Source organism: Neovison vison, chromosome 11 (genome assembly GCF_020171115.1).
Source record: "Neovison vison isolate M4711 chromosome 11, ASM_NN_V1, whole genome shotgun sequence".
Lineage (NCBI taxonomy): Eukaryota > Metazoa > Chordata > Mammalia > Carnivora > Mustelidae > Neogale > Neogale vison.
Genome location: NC_058101.1, coordinates 44,734,117 through 44,741,607, shown reverse-complemented (window position 1 = coordinate 44,741,607; position 7,491 = coordinate 44,734,117). Strand labels below are relative to the sequence as shown.

At 35.1% G+C, this 7,491-nt stretch overlaps 1 pseudogene; it reads right to left on the bottom strand.

Moving 5' to 3' along the window:
- Window positions 1-1,872: 1,872 nt before the first annotated feature.
- Window positions 1,873-2,892, bottom strand: LOC122889333 (annotated as a pseudogene).
- Between the last annotated feature and the right edge of the window lie 4,599 nt (window positions 2,893-7,491).

Genomic DNA, 7,491 nt, shown 5'->3' with positions numbered 1-7,491 from the left:
AATGAGATAGTCCTTCATAACAATACACAAAAAAAGGGATCATTCAGTTGCAAAATTTAAAGAGACATTTTTGGGATGCCTGGGTGGCTCAGTTGGTTAAACATCTGCCTTCAGCTCAGTTCATGAGCTCTTGCTCAGCAGGGAGCCTGTTGCTCCCTCTGCCTGCTGTTCCTCCTGCTTGTGCTCTCTCTCTCTCTCCCTGACAAACTAAAAAAAAAAAAAAAAAAAAAAAAAAGATAAAAATAAAGGAACACTTTTCCTTCCTAATCCCACAATTTAAAAAGAGAGTCTAACATTCAAGGCAGGTAGAAACTAAGCTTACATTCATTCAAGAAAACTAATTGTTCACATATGTTCCAAGAACAATCACTGTTAGAATTAAATGGGGATTGCACAGGCCCACAAAAAACAGTTTAAAAGGGATGCCAAATATAACCTTTCCTCTATACCACAAACCCTGTTGCTATCACCTTCCTTTGTGAAAAAGAGAACTGGACTGCATAAAGGTGTTTGACTCTAAACTGTGAGCTGTCCAAATTTTACTGATACATGTGAATGTGTCACATGTTTTTTATATTATTTCAGACCTTACTTGAATGTACTTTCTATACCCACATAGCAAATCCAAGTCATAAGTTCTTATTGAGTAATTCTACCAATATTTCCTCCATAACCTTTTTTGTGTTCAAACTTCTATTATCTAGTAGATACATGTTATTCCTAGGGAAAAATGCCTGTTCTTACATTGCAGACCTAGACGTATTATTGTAAACTAATACATTTCTAGAGTTTTGAAAGCAACACTTAACTACTTTGTGTTGTACCTTACAACAAAAACATATTGATTTGAACTACAGGGCAAACCATCCCCGCTGCATGATGACTGCCAAGATACTTGATGGATGCATCCGGCATTTATCGATACTCACTCTAATATGATTTTTCTTTCTTTATAAAACTCCCCAATTTCTCTGCATTTAATTGAATATAAATGGAACACATTTGTATGCAGACCTTGTTCACTGTAGAATATTCTTGGATGCCATTTATTACTTTACTACTTTAAATTGAAAGTCAACATCATTTTATAGTTCAATGTTACCATGTATCCCACAATTCCATAGTTAAATGTAAATGTAAAATAAGGCCAAAGTATATAAAAGCAAAACCAAAAAGCGTTGTTCAGTCATCTGTCATTAAACTGAATCAGAGCTCAGTGCTATTTTGTGTCATTGGAGGGAGGTGCTAATTAAATTATTTTCCTAACAAATTGTCTATAACTAGTAGTTTCATATTATAAATTTAATTAAAATTCTTCAGTTAAAAAATATCTTTTTTTTTTCAAAAAAAGTCACTGTTCAAATTTTATTTGGTATTTTAGTTGGTACAACACTTAGTTGGTTGCATGGTCTTTTACATTATATGGCAATGTACACTATATTCTGACATACATGGTACACGAAGTAAGATCCTTTGGAACAGTTATGCACAATACATGCAATAATGAATTTATACGTTGGAGCCCAGGATGTGACTGACTGGAAAAGATGGACTAGGCATGTTGGGTGAAGGAACCAGAAGTCACAGAACACACAGGAAATACTCATCTGGTTTGAAGAGCACCTGCTGCATATGCAATACTGGCAGTGGTGCCTCTGAGATGAACCCATTTAGGACTACAAAGGCAGGTCTCATCCAGCATTAGGGTATAGCTGCAGGGTTTGCTGAACCATTCGTATTTAAAAATTTAGGAAACTGATGTTTTTTTCTTAGGCCATTTTGATATTTAAGTAACAGATCAGATAATAAGGACAATGTACACAACCTCCAACTATGACCCTGTCGTGGTCTAGACAGTGAAGTGGTACATTAGAAAACTTTAAAACTGCAGTTCCTTTTGGATCCCCCAGAGTATATCTGCACTCTTCTTCAAACGGGCCTCCTCCTCAGGAGTTAGAGTCACTTTCACAACATCTGAAATTCCATTCTGTCCCAAGATGCAAGGAACACTAAGGAAGTCATCATCTTTTATTCCGTAGAGACCCTTAATCATGGTGGAAATCGGATGCACCCGCCTAAGATTCTTCATTATACTTTCTGCCAAATCTGCCACAGACAGTCCAATGGCCCAGGAAGTGTAGCCTTTCAGCTTGATCACCTCATAGGCACTGTCATCCACCTGTTTTGTGAACCTCTTTCCACTGTTCCTTATCTGCATCAGTGCCTAAGTCAGGGTGCATTCTTCAGAGAGACACCAGCAATGTTTAGTTCACTCCATACAGGCACACTGGAGTCTCTATGCTCCCTGGGGATCCGCCTGTGACAGCTTAACGAATGAACTCCCAGTCTTTCCCACATTAGGTAAGGGAACCGTGCTGAATCCAGATTGCAACCACTTCCAATAACACGTTTTTTGGGAAAGCCACTTATCTTCCAAGCCACATAGATCGAGATATCCACTGGATTGGAAACAACCAGCAACTTGCAGTTTGGGCTGTATTTGACGACATTAGGAATGATGAACTTAAAGATGTTCAGGTTACGCTGGACCAAATTAAGATGGCTTTCTCCCTCTTGCTGAGGTGCCCCAGCTGTGATAATAACCAGGTTGGAGTTTGCAGTCACGTTATAATCTTTGGCAGAGACAATTTTTGGTGTTCTAAGGAAAAGGCTTCCATGCTGGGGATCCATCATCTCTCCTGTCAGTTTGTCTTCCATGACATCCACAAGAGCAATTTCATCTGCCAAGTCCTTCATTAAGATACTGATGGCACAAGCCATGCCAACAGTGCCAACCCCAACAACTGTAATCTTATTTTGGGGAATATGTCCTTCCTTAAGAAGATTCTGAATCATCTGATCTTTGAGAGTTGCCATTTTGGACTTAGAACCAAAGGAATCGGGAGTGCAGGTCGGGAGGGTGGGCGTCAGCAGCACGCGAGACTGGATCCGGACGTGGCGGCAGTGGCTCCGACCTCGAAAAAATATCTTAATGCTTATTATGTTTCACTACTATGTCTACACTGGGAATATAAAAGTAAATAAACCTCAATCTCTTCATTCAGGAAAGTATAGATGAGTTCAAGATACATAAGCAATATACATATACAACTTTCATAGACATTGATAATAAGGGGACGCCTGGGTGTCTCAGTCAGTTAAGCCGCTGACTTCAGCTCAGGTCATGATTCCAGGGTCCTGAGATAGAGTCCCAGATTGGGCTCCTTTCTTGGCAGGGATTCTGCTTCTGTCTCGGCCTCTGCCTGCCACTCTGCCAACTTGTGAGCTCTCTCTCTCTGACAAATAAATAAAATATTAAAAAAAAAAAAGTTGATAATAAGGACAAATAACACCCAAAATAGAGAGGGAGTTGAAAATATTTCATTTGATCGTCACTAATTTTCAACAATTATTGCCATTTAAAAAATAATATGGTTTTGTAGTTGTTTATAAATCACAACTGGCATATTACTGATCATAAATTTATATTACATGAAAACAATACAGAACACACTAATTTATATAATTACTGTTGATAAATGAAAAATATGAGTATTGTTATATATATTGAATCATCAAAGTTTTAAACTTAACTTTCTATATTAAAGTTGTTTTCAGGGGTGCCTGGGTGGCTCAGTGGGTTAAGCCTCTGCCTTTGGCGCAGGTCATGATCTCAGGGTCCTGGGATTGAGCCCCGCATCGGGCTCTGTGCTCAGTGAGGAGCCTGTTTCCCCTTTTTTCTCTGTCTGACTCTGCCTACTTGTGATCTCTCTTTCTCTGTCAAATAAATAAATAAAATCTAAAGTTGTTTTCAGAGGTGGGAACATTCAGTGCAAAAAAAAAAAGAAAAAAAAAGTGAGACTCCATGGTTTAGCTCAGATCTTATGATTTGAAATCTAAATCAGTTTTGTCATAAAACTATATATTTTCTTCTCAGAGTTCAATTTTCCACAATGCCAATCTGATTTGCAAACATTTGACTTTGATTTAATCTACTGAAGATGCTTCTTTCATAGATCAGTGGTAAAGAGTATCTCTTGACTTTATTTTTCTCTACCCAAATGTGTAAAAGGTCCTCATAAAATAAGCACATGGAGAGGAGTTTGCATGCCCTCCACAATATAAAGATTTTCCTTGTGAAATGACATCATTATTTCCCTCAATACCAAAGATTACTTTGCCGATTTGAAAAGAGTTTTCAGGCAACCATCTGACTGAGACTTAAATGGTAACATTTCAGTTTCACACCCTGAAATGAGCTTAGTTATAGTATTTTCAGAATTTTTCTTTGATAGGCATAACATTAAAATACTTGTAGAAATGGTCAATGTAACATGTTACCAAAGAATTATTTAATGTGTATAGACCACTTTTATTTTAAAGAAGCTAAAGGAAACTTAGTACTCAAATCCCTCAAATATAATTACCAATATTATTTCAATAAAATAAAAACACATGAATGTAGTCTATTTTCTTGATATTTTACAAATTTATTCAAAATAAGTGATAAATGGAAATGACCAATGACTTCTAAGTTTTACATCATTGTGTACAAAGGACTTGTGTGCCGCAACTGTGCAGTTGTCGTCACTATATCAGTTAGGAAATTATCAGCACTCTCATAGCAGTTTATAAATACTGACTGCTCTGAGCCACACAATGACTGCTACCACTGCTTTGGCCCTTCCCTGGAGTTCCCCATAATTTACTTAATTGAGGGAATCAATGCCTTACACAGAAGTCCTCAACTCCACCACCAAAATGTTAGTGTCCATTCTTTTTTTTTTTTTAAGACTTTATTTATTTATTTATTTATTGCGAGTGTGAGCTGGGGGAGGGTCAGAAGGAGAGAGAGAATCTCAAGCAGATGCTGTGCTGAATGCAGAGCCCATCGTGGGGCTGGAACTCCTGACATTGAGAAAATGACCTGAGCCAAAATCCAGAACTGGGTGCTAAACCAACTGAGCCATACAAGTGCCCCAGTTAGTATCCATTCTAATTGTTAGATGCCCATTTTATATCAGGTATTGTTAAATATTCTGAATTCACTTCTGGATTTACAGTATACTACTGTGATGAAGGAGAAAACATATTAGCATTCAAAAACATGCTTTTGGACTATTTTTCTACTTTTATACATGGCAGAATTAGAGTCCTGGCTTCCTCACCTATGGCAATGACCACAATTTCATTTATCATTCAAATTGTGAAAATGAAACTATTTGTATAAAATTACCTGGAAAATTGACCCTAAGTAAAAATTGATTACATCTGAAACTTCTTTAATATTTTTCTCATATCCTTCCTATATCTCTTAGTTTATATGAAATACTTTTTAGGCTTCTAGATGGGTCATGCAGAGCTGTTCCCAATAATCTGTTCATTGACCAAATACTTGAAGTTTCTTATTTTCAAACAGTGATCTAGTGATAAGGGTTCCATTATCATGAAGTATACAGCTTCATGGGGAAAAAATCATAAAAGTAAATAAATTAATCACAAAACATGGTCAGTGAAAAGAACTATTATGATAATATAACTGAAGCTTCTATATTACAGCACACTCTTTCATTATTCTTACTACATTGCTTATCCCACCTGTACTCAGCATTTTTCTACACCTAAATTTAAATCACCTCAAGCTAATGAAATATGGTAATTAAATTTAATAATTTGTTTGTTTTAATAAAAGTGTAAAGGAGAAAAATCAGTGATGTTTGGATTGACCAAGAGATGAATCAAGGAGAACATACCACTTCAGAGAGATTCAAGAAACTGGCTCTCCTAATAATAAAGAGGAGTCTAGAAGTTGAATGGCATAATGGACTCTGTTGCAAATTCTACTCACTCAAGAAGGGTCTCTTCCATAGGATACCAAAAAAACAAAAAGCAAAAATAAACAAAAAAAAAAAAACCAAAAAACCCAAAACCCAGAAACCAAAAAAAACCAAAAAAACAAAAAACATTTTAGGGATGGAATAAGTTCTTAGACTAATTATAAAATAACACTTCAAATCTTGTTTATATGACAGTGGATCTCAAAGGTGGAGCTTAAGCCTGTTGACTTTAAGCTTTTGATCTTTGTCTGTGCTAGTGAGTGTCACTAAATTAGTTCGGCCATATTCAACTTCCCTTTAATCCAATTTACTGCTCTGATTGCTCCTAATCATATTTTAAATATATCTAAGTTTGGTCTTTGATCATGTCCCATTATGATGTGTCAGTAATTGGCCTTCTTTCCCTATCAAAATTTGAACAACCCAGAATAAAGAGGAAAGCCGTCTTGAAACTAGGTGCCCAAACACGGAAAGTTTTTGTTGCTTTTAGATTTGCAAATGGTACTGGTTCATAGAGGAAAACAGAAAACTATTCCTTACAGGTCTTCTAAACTGTCCTATATGAACTTTATTAAGATCTGCAACACTTTTTAGTCATTGATTTAAAGAATATCCATGTAGATTGTAAGGATCCATTGGAAACAGATTTGCAGTTGTTTTGTTTTACTTCAAGAGATAAAAAATGCCCTCATGATTTATATTTTTTAAATTCAGCATTTCATCATGGAATTTCAGAAAAATTCTGTTTCATATATGTGTGTGTATGTATATATACATACAAGTACAGGTATGTTTATATGTGTTTAATATTAACACCAATGTAAATTTTGTTTGTATATATGTTTGTGTGTCTATCTATATCAACACATATGTAAATACAGATATGTACATGCACATGTCTATTTACATTTCTTTACATATATACTCATATATTTTGTAATATTGTCATATATATCATATTGGTAGATATAGGCAGTAGGTATGTGTTTATTTCTGCAATTTTTATTTTGTATAATATTCATAAGCCTTAAAAGATTATGTAAACCATGGCAAGTATCTGTAAACTATGAAAATTATGCACCCTATCTTATGTAGAAGCCAATATACAAAAATTATAATATATACCTAATATCCCAAGATACTTCTCAGTTCTAATGACAAATACAACATTTTTTATTGCACTAAGTACTTTCGAAGACCTAAGTATGAATTTGTTTTTTATCTACTGTCAGTAGAATACTGAAAAAAGTCATAAATAGATTTACCAAACAGACTTACCAATATTGATTATTTCTGGAGCCATAACAATAAAAACTATCAAGGGTATGGATTTCAAAGAAATGCTTTTTAAATCAATAAAATCTCCAGTTGTCATATCCTTCTTCCTCAAAATAAGGTTAATAGATTCTAGTTTTCAAAAATCAATATTTATTTTGATGAAAGAAACACAGTTCTAGAGAAAATACAAATTTACAAAGTTCTTAAACCAGTCAAGAATACAGTTAAGACACACCAAAGACTAGAAGCATATCTTGGAAGCAAAGGACACATTATGGAATAGACATTGAGTAACATTCCTCCAGTTAAAATATTCTGACAGTCTCTGGGTAAAAATAACCAAAATCATTTACAAGTAGCTTTTTATTTTTATTTT